Raw genomic sequence first — 12,629 nt, 5'->3', positions numbered from 1 at the left:
ATAAATTCATTTCACATCCGGGAGAGAAAATCAGCAAGTGTAAATGGGTTCTACGCCTCAATTCGGTCCAGAAACCTTTTTTCCGTATGAATTTAAATACGGTCCAGGAACCTTGTTTTGCGGCTGAACTTAAATCTGTCCAAGGACCTTTTTTCCAGGATCAATTAAAATTCGGTGCAGGATTTTTTTCCGGATCAATTTAAATACGATCGAGTAACCTTTTTTTAATGGATCAATACACTACTAGGACCGAATTTAAATTGTGCGAGAAGAAAGGTTCCGGTCCTGCAACGGAACCCAATAAAACCCATAGAACTTATGGGTAGATGGACCTTTGACAACCCTGGTAGAGGCTAAATGAAGAAAAATCACAAAATAATCAGAATTTTGAAACGTATTATTTCTATAACTGCGTTTGGTAGAACCTGTCCCGGTTCCCGCGCTAGTTGCTCCCTGGCATTTCTCGGTGTTGGGGAAAGTCAAAGCCAGGCAGCCAATTAAAATACGCAACGTCGCAACAGCGTCTACGTAAGCGCCTCTCTTCTGGCTTCCATTCGCTCCTCGCTGCCCAGCAGACGATTTTTTTCTCGTTTCTCATTGGCACCGAAACTGTCGAGCGCTCCCTAGCGCGGGAAGCGGGACAGGTTCTACCAAACGCGGTATAGAGCATGCACACTACTATAAAATGTTGACTACATACCTCGTTTCCTTCCTTAATTGAAATGTGACTTATTCTTCATCACATGTGAGATCAACCGCCCTGGGAATCAAACGCGGTCTCCTGTGTGGTAGTCGGACACCAATTTAGAAAGTTAATGTGTTGGACATTTGGTTGATCAGTCGATCCTACTTCAACTTTTTCGAGAGGAAAACAAGCTGGCAGCTTCACACTCGAAATTTCACTTCGCCTACCCCCTTGGCGGAGTGTATAGCACATTGTGCTACGATGCCAGGTGTGCCGGGTTCGAATTCCGGACTGAGCATGGGTGTTTGTTGTGTCCATTGATCAATTTAATCATATCATCACTCATCCCCATCTTCGCAATTAGCCAAGTGTGGCAAAAGAGCGAAGTAAAATGAACCAAATCAATCGAAATTTCACTCGCAAAGCATGAAAATGAAATCTCAAGCACTCCGTGATCCTACCGTAATCTCACGTTTACAAAAGCTAACTACGAAACAACTTCTTGGATCAAACTGTTCTTCGAACTAGCTGACAGTCATCAATTGTCGACCAATCAACACAGTAGGGCAAAAAGAAGCAGATGTTTCTTGAAAATTAGTGGAAAGTTACAAGGAAGGATATAAAATTGGTATATTACAAAGGCTTATTATGGCCTTTCCCTTCATTGCAGGTTATGAGCACAAGGGTTGAGTGTGAGAACCTGAAGGAACCGCGACATCTTTGTCATTCATCTCCCGCCAGAAAAGGAACAAACAGTAGAATTTTGTCTCTTGCAATTTGAAAGCCTATGTCCATGCTGAACCATAAAGTAATTAACCCAGAAAGGCCTAGCTACCTGCAGTGCGTTTCGGCGCGGCCGATAACCAGAGCCAGATGAAGAGAAGATTTTGTGGGAGAGGGTGACCTGGCTTAGGCCCCCTGGTGTGCATGAAGGGAAAGTGTGTTTTCAAAAGGTCCCCGACTTCCCAGAAAGGGACGGCCCATAAAATCACTGCGTTTCCTACCAATGCATCCGTTTGTGTTCAACCAAAGTGATGTCACCGTAGGATCCGAGCGCTTCGAGTTCTGTCGGTTGCGGGACTTCTTGAGTCTTTTGTCAACATGGTGCCAATCAGAGTTTCTTTCTGCCAAGGTCGTTGCACCTATGAATCGGCTCTTCAGCTTGAGTGGCAAAAGACATGTTGTACGGAGGAAAGTTGTACAAGAAAAATTACCTTCTTAAATACGATGAAACCTGTAAAACATCCACAGATATTTATTCGGGGGTGGTCCCTTTGACAAAACATCAATATTCTGAAAATTCTTCGAACGGACTGTGTAAAACATTGCAAAACTCCAAAAACTGAACCTGCACTGCAATACAAGGAAAATGCCTCATTTAGCAATCAATGTGCCTTTGTTAAGTTGGTAAGTTCAGTATGTCACTACATTTTAAATAATGCTGATGGAAAAAAATTAATAAAGTTTGTTAAATGACAACGACTCCTTACCACAAGAATATAATTATTCTTTACGGATATCCCCTATAACGGCTGGGGGTTCGACGTGCTGACCCCACGTCACCCCATTACTGGTTAAAGATCTCCACACCTCTAAAACTTTAGGTAGGATTGTGGGAGGGACTGGCAGTCGGGAGATAGACCAAGGTCCTTCCAGGGCTGTCGAACCACGGGTTATTATATATTTATAGATGCTTAAATATATGTGCAACCTCACATGTGTTTCCAGTGACTTATTGCAAGGGTTTGTTATTGTACTTGACTCAACAAAATAAGCTTACTGTGTGAGGCAGATTCATACGAACCAAAAATACCCAAAATAATAACAATAATAATAATAATTTACTTCAAAATTACAAAAATGTATTTACTTGTTCTTGTTTAAATTTTCGATTCTTCGAAAAGTTTGTTAAGGAGTTGAGTTGAGTTGGTTGTTTTAGTCCAATTTATGCACAGTAAGGTTAATCGGGACTGGACCTACAGTTTAAAGTAAGATCCGGACCACTGTACGTGTACCTCCACCCATGTATCGAACCCGGGACCCCCCGTTTACAAGGCAACAACGCTATCACTGCGCAATCGGGGAGGCATCGTTTGTTAAGGAGGATTCTCAAAATCGGTCTCGAGAAAAATATGCGACTCGAGAAATCGTACAGTTTGTGAAGATAATTACTTTTAACACGTTGCATGTTTTAAACTGTTTCAATAGTAGAATAGATATTTGGTGCGAATAATACTACTTACCCGGAGATATGAGGCATCCTGCCACCATTATACTTATTTAGCGTGTATTGCGCTCTGATTCTGGACCAGTTGTAACCGTTTGCATATATGTGGTTTACCGCTGCATAAGCGGTCGTTCTTTAATCTACTGAAGCTCAAAACATTGTTTGGACGCAACGGCAACACTCAACGCCCAACCCTGCCTGTTGTTGACCTGCGACTGCTAGGGGTGGAAAGACCGCTCCCTCAAAATTTCGAGAAACAACGAAGTTCTAGGTTCCTACACTGATATCCACTATAGCTAGAACCAGAAAAACGAGAAAGAAATGCGGTTTTGGGTTCGTGCCACTCAAATTAAGAACAGTGTTTCTAACTGAAAGAAAAAATTACTGAAAAACTATTTTGCAATATTTGTCATGAAAGTAAAATTTTCAGCAAATGTAGAACAGTTTGCCGGGGCCACGTGAACGTTTGTGGGGGCCAGTGCCCCCCCCGTGCCCCCCCTAACGACGTCCCTGCACGAACTGTAAGGTTCGTTACGAAATATAGTAATTTGAAATGTTCTAGAAGAACATGATAAGGTGAAATAAATCTTAAATAGACCAAATTAACAGTTTAACATCAAGGGCAGAATATTGAGGCCTGTAAAAATTTACATTAACGTGTAAATTTAAAATTGATTTCCTCTGAATTGTTTTTATTTCATGAAATACCGCAGTCACAGGTAACCGTATTAACTAGGGCCCGGGAATTTATTTATAACATATTTTTTATATGGAATCGGATCGGATACTGGGGTGAGACCTTTACATATCTGATGAAAATCAGTCGAAATAGACAAACTTGATAAGGCATATTTTGATATATTTTATCAATTTCGTGTTTTTACAACATATTTCTTCAATTTTCTGGTAATAAGACATATTTCTGTATAATTTCGTATTTGTCTTGCATATAATCGGTTATTTTATAATTTATTTATTTTTATTTTATAATTTGTACCTTTAGCGCAACGGATAGTTCATATTGTCGATGGCAGGATAAGGAAATTACCAAGGAAGAAATTAAAGCAGATGTCTTCTTCTTACCAACTAGTACAGAACAAAAATAACCCCCTTTTTTTATAGCGAGCTGCCCATTATGCTTTACTTTCCACAGAGGTGTAAATCTGACATAATAGCAAATAACATTTTGGATAATTGCAGTGAACCTCACAATATATTGTCAGTATTTTCCCACTACATTATATGGTTAAAGGAATTCTGACTTCATTTAATACCTCACCCCCATCGTAGCCGATCTTCCCTGGAAGATACTGACATCCCGTATAATGAGACATTCGAAAGTACTGTTGTGCATATTTTTGGCTTTACTGGGGATATTTCTGAATTTTTCATGACATATTTTTCCATTTTTATAACATAATTACATACATATTTTAAAGCTTTATAGGACATAAAGTCCCTGGCCCTAGTAATAACAAGCTCAGTAATCTATGTATTTATTCAAGCCGTACTATATGGAAACGTGGATACTGGCATGAGAAGTAATTTTGATTTATTGCCATTAGGTTTTCTATTACTCGGATTGCAACACTGTTTGTAATGCATAGCCTGTGACTCACAGCAAAATAACCATCACACTGCTACTGTGTTATCTAATGAACATAGTGGTAGACAATAGAGGTCAATTTCACAGTGGTTCTGAATCTACTTTGATGTAGATCCAGTCCCTATTAACCTGACTATAAAGTGAACTTGCAACGAACTTTGAGCTGAAAAATGTTCATCCACCCCCATAAAAACGTTGTTAATCCGCCCATGGTAGTAATTACTTACAGAAATGTAAAATTGATCATCTCATTCGTTCGTTGAAAAATTTCACCGTTACACCAATAAAACGGTAGCGGTTTCAAATAAATAATAAAACAAAAGGCACTCAGCAAGAGGAAACAGGGGAAGATGTAGGTGGCAGCAACGTTTGAACTTTGAAGGTGACCGACCAGTTTTGGGAAGTTCAAAGTCTCCTCCCAAACATCGCTGACGCAAGTGCAGCGATGATTCACTAGATCTCGCAAGATCATGTCTATGTAATCAAATATCGGAAGGATAGGAAGGGTCCTATTAGAATAATTAAGGTATCAACTGCTCGTACAACTTCCACGTCCACGTTCGTTCTACTTCACGGGCGGTCGTTAAAAGTGCAGGAGGGGTCCATGGTTTACCAAGGGATATATCCACGAGGTGACACAGACCCCTTTTCCAGACGTTCCTAATAAAGATACGCCTTTTAACTTCTACTTGCGTTGTCATGTGATGTCGTGGGATGCTTTTTCAGTTGGTAGTCAGAGGCGGCGTTTGGGTTCCAAAACTTAGAGGGGGCAAATGCCAAAACTGGGGGGCAAGGACAGTTTACTTTCCCTTGGTAGATAAGGTTTAGCATAGTGAGGGGGCAAAAGTGGCAAAAAGTGGGAGGGTAACTGCCCCCCTCGCCTCCCCCAATTGCCGCCACTGTTGGTAGTGGTTGCTGCTCTTTCACGCCTTGCCATTGGCTGGTAGCTTTTTGGGGTATAGTAAATAATCTCTGCTGGTTAGGTTAAGCTAATTGGTTTGGTTCTCTTAGAAGAAGAGAAAGAAGACGAAAAATGGTTGTAGCAGCAATACCGACCTTTTTAGTTTCGTTATAGTCTGTGAAGAAGGTAGTCCCTTTCAAACAGTAAAGCAGTGTGGCATCAGATATTACATTAGCCCCGTCCAGTTCGCTACACTTTTTGACCCCAGGTGTAGTACAGGTGCATCCCAGTGTCAGGCTGGTGTAATGAAATGACGTTCAACAAAGTAGACGAATAGCTGTGTTCAAGTTCAGAAGATTCAACAAATGCCTCTCTCCTGCCTTAAACGTTCTTTTGAATAGTTAGCACGCACTTAGGGTTGCCCACGAGACGAGACTTTGGCCTGTCTCGTCTCGTGGAAATGCTGTCTCGTCTCGAAAATACTCGTTTGCCTCATGACACATGGTCAATCTCGTCTCGTCTCGAATTTTTAAAAGCCTGTCCCGTCTCGTCCCGTGGGCAACACTACACGCACCACGTGATCATACACCACACATTACACCGCCCCAGAACGTGGTGCGACTACACTACTTGAGACCAAATTAACGAAGTAGACGAGTCGGTGTTACTACAACTAGACGCGCGACTGCAGAGTCAGAAAGTGAAACGAACTTGACGAGGATATTCTTGTCATGACAATATCTTGTTCGTTGTCGAAATATTTTTGATTTTTTTTTACATCTTCTAAGCAACGGATTGAGGTGAAACATGCCATGGAGGCTATGGAGACGATGGGAAAGCGAATGTTGATGACAAAAATAGTTTAAATTTTCACCACCAGGTGGAAGTGTGGCTCTGAAATAAGAATCAGAAGTTGTTGAGTTTGTAAGTGTAGTAATGTTAAATATGGGCATCGTCAACGTGTAAGGCCCTTTGAAAGCACAGGACAAGGTGATCAATGGTCGCACAAAGATGATCCCGGGATGTCGATCACTGTGCACCAGATTCCAGCGCCACATTCCCACCTGGTGGTGAAAATTTGAACTATTTCTTTTTCGTCGACATTCGCTTCTCCATGGTCTAGATACCAAGTTAAGAGTAGGAGATAACTTTAATGTGATCACGTGGTACATCACCTGTTAGAGCTTTGTCTATTCAAATAAATATCTAATACGTATGGCATCTCAAACATCAAACATGAGGTGTGAAGAACAGCACTGTTTTACAATGCGTATGCATACTTAACCGAGCTGGTCACAGTCGTAAATAAAAGCTGTGCACAAATTATACTTCCAATTTCTTTACACGTTGCAGCATACGAGAATAATACAAAATTGAAAACATCCGCTATTGCGAGGAAAGTACTTTACCACTCGTCTCACTGTACTGATAAATGCAAATCAAATATTGGCTCACACTTCCAGTTGTTACTACCGTAACAATGGTAATTTGTCCAAACTTAAGTCCATTTTATACACATTGAGTAATCTGAACTGAATGTACAGTTTACAGAGGGATCCGGACCACCACTTGCCTCCGGCGGTGATCGAATCCGGGTCCTCTTCCTTACAACAGCGGGAGACCCTAAATTGTAACTTAAATCACGAAAAGAACAATAATATATGTATGTTCCATTAAATCCGTCATTCTGAGCTGGCAACACTTTTCATTCTTGATAAAACAGCAAAATCGCCCTTTGTTCTCGAAATTAGTTTATTTTAATTTTGTGCATATTTCGGTGCACGTATCCGAGAGCAAGAACTTTATCCCAAATAAAAAATAATAATTCTAGGCCTCTGATCACTTTATGGTACTTTCCAGTTTGTCTTAACCATAATTTGTGACTGTTTTCTACACTCACAAATAACAAGTATTTACTTTCTTTATATTGTACATATGTTTATATGTTAACAGGGAGGAGTTGAGATTAAGAACGCTGTATCCAGCCCTGGCCCAAAACCATGGTAACGGTTGAAGTTTTTGCGTGCGATGACGTGTGACCGGCCAAGTGAATGCATCACTTCAATGTGAAGTCACGTGAAATGACAAAACGACAGTGTTGCAGTATGCAGATATTAAACACCAGAACAAGAACAATGACTAGATGAGGATGTGTACTACAGGCTATGGAAAAGGAGATGCGATAACCACTAACGCCGTCAAACGGTTGGACGGGAACTTTACGTCACATACCATGAAGAAGTAATAGGATCTGAGCTGATTATGTCCTTTGCGATTAGTCCACTCAGAATTAGTTCACTTTATCAAATGATTTACTAAATCTCATCAATTTACATTGTCGAATTCATTATTTGAGTTTTTTTGGTTTAGGTTCAACATCTTCACCGAAGAGAAAATTATGCTCATTTCTTTGTTTTCCTTGACCCTGTACATCCAGGGTCAAAGAACTCAGTAATAAGGTGTGTTATATACAGTGTACGTACAACTATAGATTGAATTGTATCTTCTCCAAATATGATGTATAAAGAAACAAACTGCCGGAGAACTAAGTGAGGTGAGTGTACAATTTTATATTACTATTATAGTGGAACCACAAGCAAAGAAACCTGCGCAGACTCGCGACTCCGGTGCACCGTACTCCAGTGTGGAGGGGAGGGGGAGAGTGGAGCATATTCTCTTATAGTCCGAGTTGAACGGAAGAGGAGGAAGGTTCTTTTTCTTGTGGTCGCTCTTGTAAGTAAGGGAAACTGTGATTGGCCATTCATCTATTTTATCACTTCTTCATAATCTCAATTGACTTAAATGGCCGGAAGAGCAAAGTAAATTTATCAAATATAAATACAAACACGTACCGTTTAATAAATAACCAAAATGGAATGAAAATTTAGCAGTTTGTATTTTTATTGCTTTATGTGAATATGTAGGGAAAAAGCGAGAGAGAATTGTACACCAATGGCAAAGAAATGGTAGGCGAAGTATTTACCAGGATTATACTCCCTACATTCCTGCTCATAATAAGGAGTCGAAGGTCTCTTGCTTAAGGATCTTTCTTCGATGTAAACCTAAAAGTTGACTTTTCAGATTCCGTACATAATCTTCTGGGCAGAAATGCGCACTGTAGATTCTAGCATTAGCATGATTCACGTTAGCGTTTCCACACGAATCCAAAGCTCGGTGACCGAAGAATCCTTTTGAAAAACGTATATAACGTATATATTATGTTCAACGTACTTGGAAGATGTATCTTGTGCTGAACTAAAATAAATAATAATAACAAGTGGTGTGCGGTATCTCGGAAAGTCGGGACCGGGATAGGAAAGAAAAATTCCGTTCCTATCACGACTTCAGCAAATGACTTCCCTAAATTTCTGGATCCCGAGCAGTCGGGAAATACCGAATGGTCATTTTAAAACGGTATTAATTCTTGACGTTTTCTACATTGCAAGTGTCTGGAACTTATCGGAAATTGTTAGTTTTCATTCCAGAAATGCAAGGAAAATCACTTAAGGTGAAAATGAGAATTTGAGATTTCCCGACTAGTCGAGAAATTGCGAATATTTCCCGTCCCGAATGTCGGGATTTAAAAAAAAATCCCGTTCCGTCCCGTTCTGTCCCGCATAACAATAAGTACCTATCTATATTTATTTTCAATTTGTCTGAAGCCACAAAATGTAAATGGGTGGAAATGCTCATTTGTGTACTCGATTTCGTGTGTTCAGTTTCTGGCATGGTTTCCTATCTGCATAGTGCAACACTAGCGCATAGATTTGGAATTCATTTCATGGATAAATTCACCTCTTACCGTCGTTTCGTCATTACGAGTAAACAACGGATTGGCCCAACCTATACTTCTAATAACCTTGCTTCTAATAACCTTGGCTGTATCAGTGTCAATATTTTTAAAGTTTCTGGTTTCGATTTGTTTTTGATTGATAGGAAGTTTAATTTAAAAAAATATTGACTCCAAGTGTTAAAGAAATACAACTGAGTTTGTTTCTTGTAATTTAAAGTGAAATAATACTGTAAGAAGTTAACTTGTGCTCTCTTAAATTCTTGAAACGTAAGTTATATAATATTTTGGAAACTCAGTTGATGTGCACTTGAAAGTCAATGTTTAAATTATATAAATGTCTGCTCATTCTTCGCGAACAGTATGAACTACGATTCAGTGTGATGCCTAGAAATTACTATGTAAGTCCCAAGGAGTATATGAGTATAAAGATACATTAAAGAAAACAATTTTAACATGTATATGTACTATTTACACCTCCTGCTTTATTTCTTACTACAACATAATATTTTCAACGCCACATGACGTCAACTACTAATTATTATATTTCATATTAATTGTGCACAAACTGTCGCACATCATCTAGTCTATGTTATACCTACTACGGATCAGTGTCTTCATAATTTTTGCAACCTGTATACAATGGCTGCAGGATAAAAAGTTCATCCAAGGAAATGTTGTATTTTGCAGTCTTGTAAAGTTCTTGTTGAGAGATCTAATATCGGCACTTTCATCTTTTAAAGGGTATAAACCCCTTAGTCCCAATATTCCATGTTTCTTGAACGGATGGAGAATAAGCTTAAATCTACTCGTAACCTTATAAGCAACGATTGTCAGATGTTCTACATTCACTCGTCGTGTCACTGGTGATTAGATGTCTTTGCCTCTGTGGGTATTGTGTCGGAAGTGCAAGGAAGAAGATAGTTGTAAACTGTATACGATGCCTGCAGAATGCACAATTACTCCAGAGGAAACGTCATTACTCCTTAATCTGATGTTCCCGATGCACTGCTTTGTATGTCTCAGCATTCCACGTTTCTTGAACGGATGGAAGAAACTGTATTTCAACCCACAGCCTCAATAGGGTACGATACAATAATGGTCAATAGAGTCCAGCACAGATATTTCTGCCGTGCGATGCGCGACAGAACTAAAGAAGCAGTGTTGTTAATGGAGCAGATAGAAAAATCGCTGCAGTGCGCCGATGCACAGCTGTTACGTACAACAAGGAAATTAGAGAATTCAGGTCTATCTAACGTTGAGTTTTAAACGTCATGCATTACACCAGGACTAGGAGTAATATGTACTAACAAGTGGCTTTGTATGTAGCTACATACATATGGACTAAAAATTCGCAAAATGAACTAACACATAAGTAAAATTACCAAATATGCTGCAAAGAAGACTTCTTCATACGATTCCTTATTTGAGTGATTTCAAAAAAAATAAAAAATATTATTTTTCATTGCATTAATGCACTGGTGGCGTTCTAACTGTTCACTCCAAAACCCGTATACACTGGTACGGAACTGCAAAGGCAGATAACAACATGCCAACGTGTTAAACCGCGACAATTGGACCACAACACTCCTCCTCAAGCAGTATTATTATTTCCTCTCTGTGATCGGCGAAAGTCGGTTGCCTTTGTTCTACATTTACAAACGATGCCGGCTTCCACAACAATAACAAGTACATATACTGCCACTAGGCAATAAGTTGCGCGGCTTTTTCTTTTGCTATGAACCAGGGCTGGCGCTAGTCATTTTGCCTCCCTGTGCGGTGGTGGTAGATGCCGCTCTATTTCAAACCCCCCTCCCCCGCGCCATTACGCAGCAACGGGAAATTGAAAATCAATATATTCCTAAGTAAAACATCAAAATATAAAATAAATAATGAGACTTCTTATGCTATTTCAATACTATTAAGCGCAAAAGAATATCTCGCTCGACCACAGTTTTCAATAGGCTTATTTTTTTCTTCTCTTCAAATTTTGCCACCCTGGCCGGTGGCACGGTTCGCCCTCCCCTTCCACCGGCCCTGCTATGAACTTGGTCACCCATCAAAGCATGGCAATTTTAACACAGAAAACAAAATGCACCGCATTAAGCAGCAAAAATGACAGCCTCCTCTTCGTCCACCTAAATCCCATCTTTCGCAGCAAACGTCGCAAACTCTCTTGACTTCCCGCAAAATGTATGTCCGCTTGTAATTTTACATGCAATTTTTTCAATGTCGGCACTTCATTTTCACGCAGAGCGTAGTCGTATATGCGCCTACGGATAACGTTTTCATCGAAAGCGTCCACTGACGATTTGGTCGCTGGTCTTTGTCGTTCTTTCCCGGGAGTGTGGAATGATGTGGAGGGGCCTTCTGACATCTCAAGAGATTGTCTTTCGTTCATGATAGCCCTGATTGTTCGTTCAGGAACTGCAGTCTCAGCCGCTGCTCTCTTGCCAAAATGCTGTATTGGGTGTATTGGGATGCTAACACCTTCACTGGCTTCCTCCTTCATGAACTCGTGCACGTTGCTTAGAATTTCCCGAGCTTGGCTATGCAAGGTTTTTGATTTCAACTTTGACAGAACTGGAGGCATTATGGAATTTAACGTTCATTAACAAACACACACTTTCACATACACACACGCAATACACGCACACAACGTCAAACCGGTAAAATACTTAGTATAAAATAAAAATATGGTGCTTCCAATCCAACAAAACTCACCGTAATTTTACCTGCCTTTCCCCTTCGTGACAGAAATAGTGCTTTATTAATACAGTTGGCAACACTAGTTACTAGCTAGCCAATGAACATGCACTGCATAAAAGACGCAACCACTACGCCGTGCTATATTGCCACATTACCGTCCCTGCCGAACGGTGTGAACCGCGAGCTGGAGCGCTATTAAATTGTTTTCAATGATGTTTGCGCGAGTGTGTCCAGGAATGGAATGACAATATGTCAACAATAGCGAAGATTTTCGAGCAGGGTAGAACACGTGATACTAAGAGAGAGGGAGACGAAACGAAAATTGGTATCTACGCAACGGCAAATTTATGTGTGTTGTACTCTACTTCTACATACATTCATCTTGTCGCAGGCGATTTCATGGTTTTGTTCATGATTGGCGTGGGTGTTGTACCTTAAGTACCAGGAAGAAAACAAGTGCAAACTGTATATGATTCCTGCACGATGCACAATTCCTCCAGAGGAAACCTTTCTACTCCTTACTCTGATGTTCCCAATGCATTGACATGTACGTCTCAACATTCCATGTTTCCTGAACGGATGGAGGAAACCGTATTTCAACCCACAGCCTCAATAGGGTACGATACACTGATGGTCCGTCCTACATCCGCTCGTCTTGTCGCTGGCATTTACATGGGTTTTGTCTATGTCTGGCGTGGGTGTTGTGCCTTA

This window comes from Lepisma saccharinum, chromosome 22, assembly GCF_977018435.1.
Source record: "Lepisma saccharinum chromosome 22, izLepSacc3.1, whole genome shotgun sequence".
NCBI lineage: Eukaryota > Metazoa > Arthropoda > Insecta > Zygentoma > Lepismatidae > Lepisma > Lepisma saccharinum.
This window is presented reverse-complemented; position numbering follows the sequence as displayed.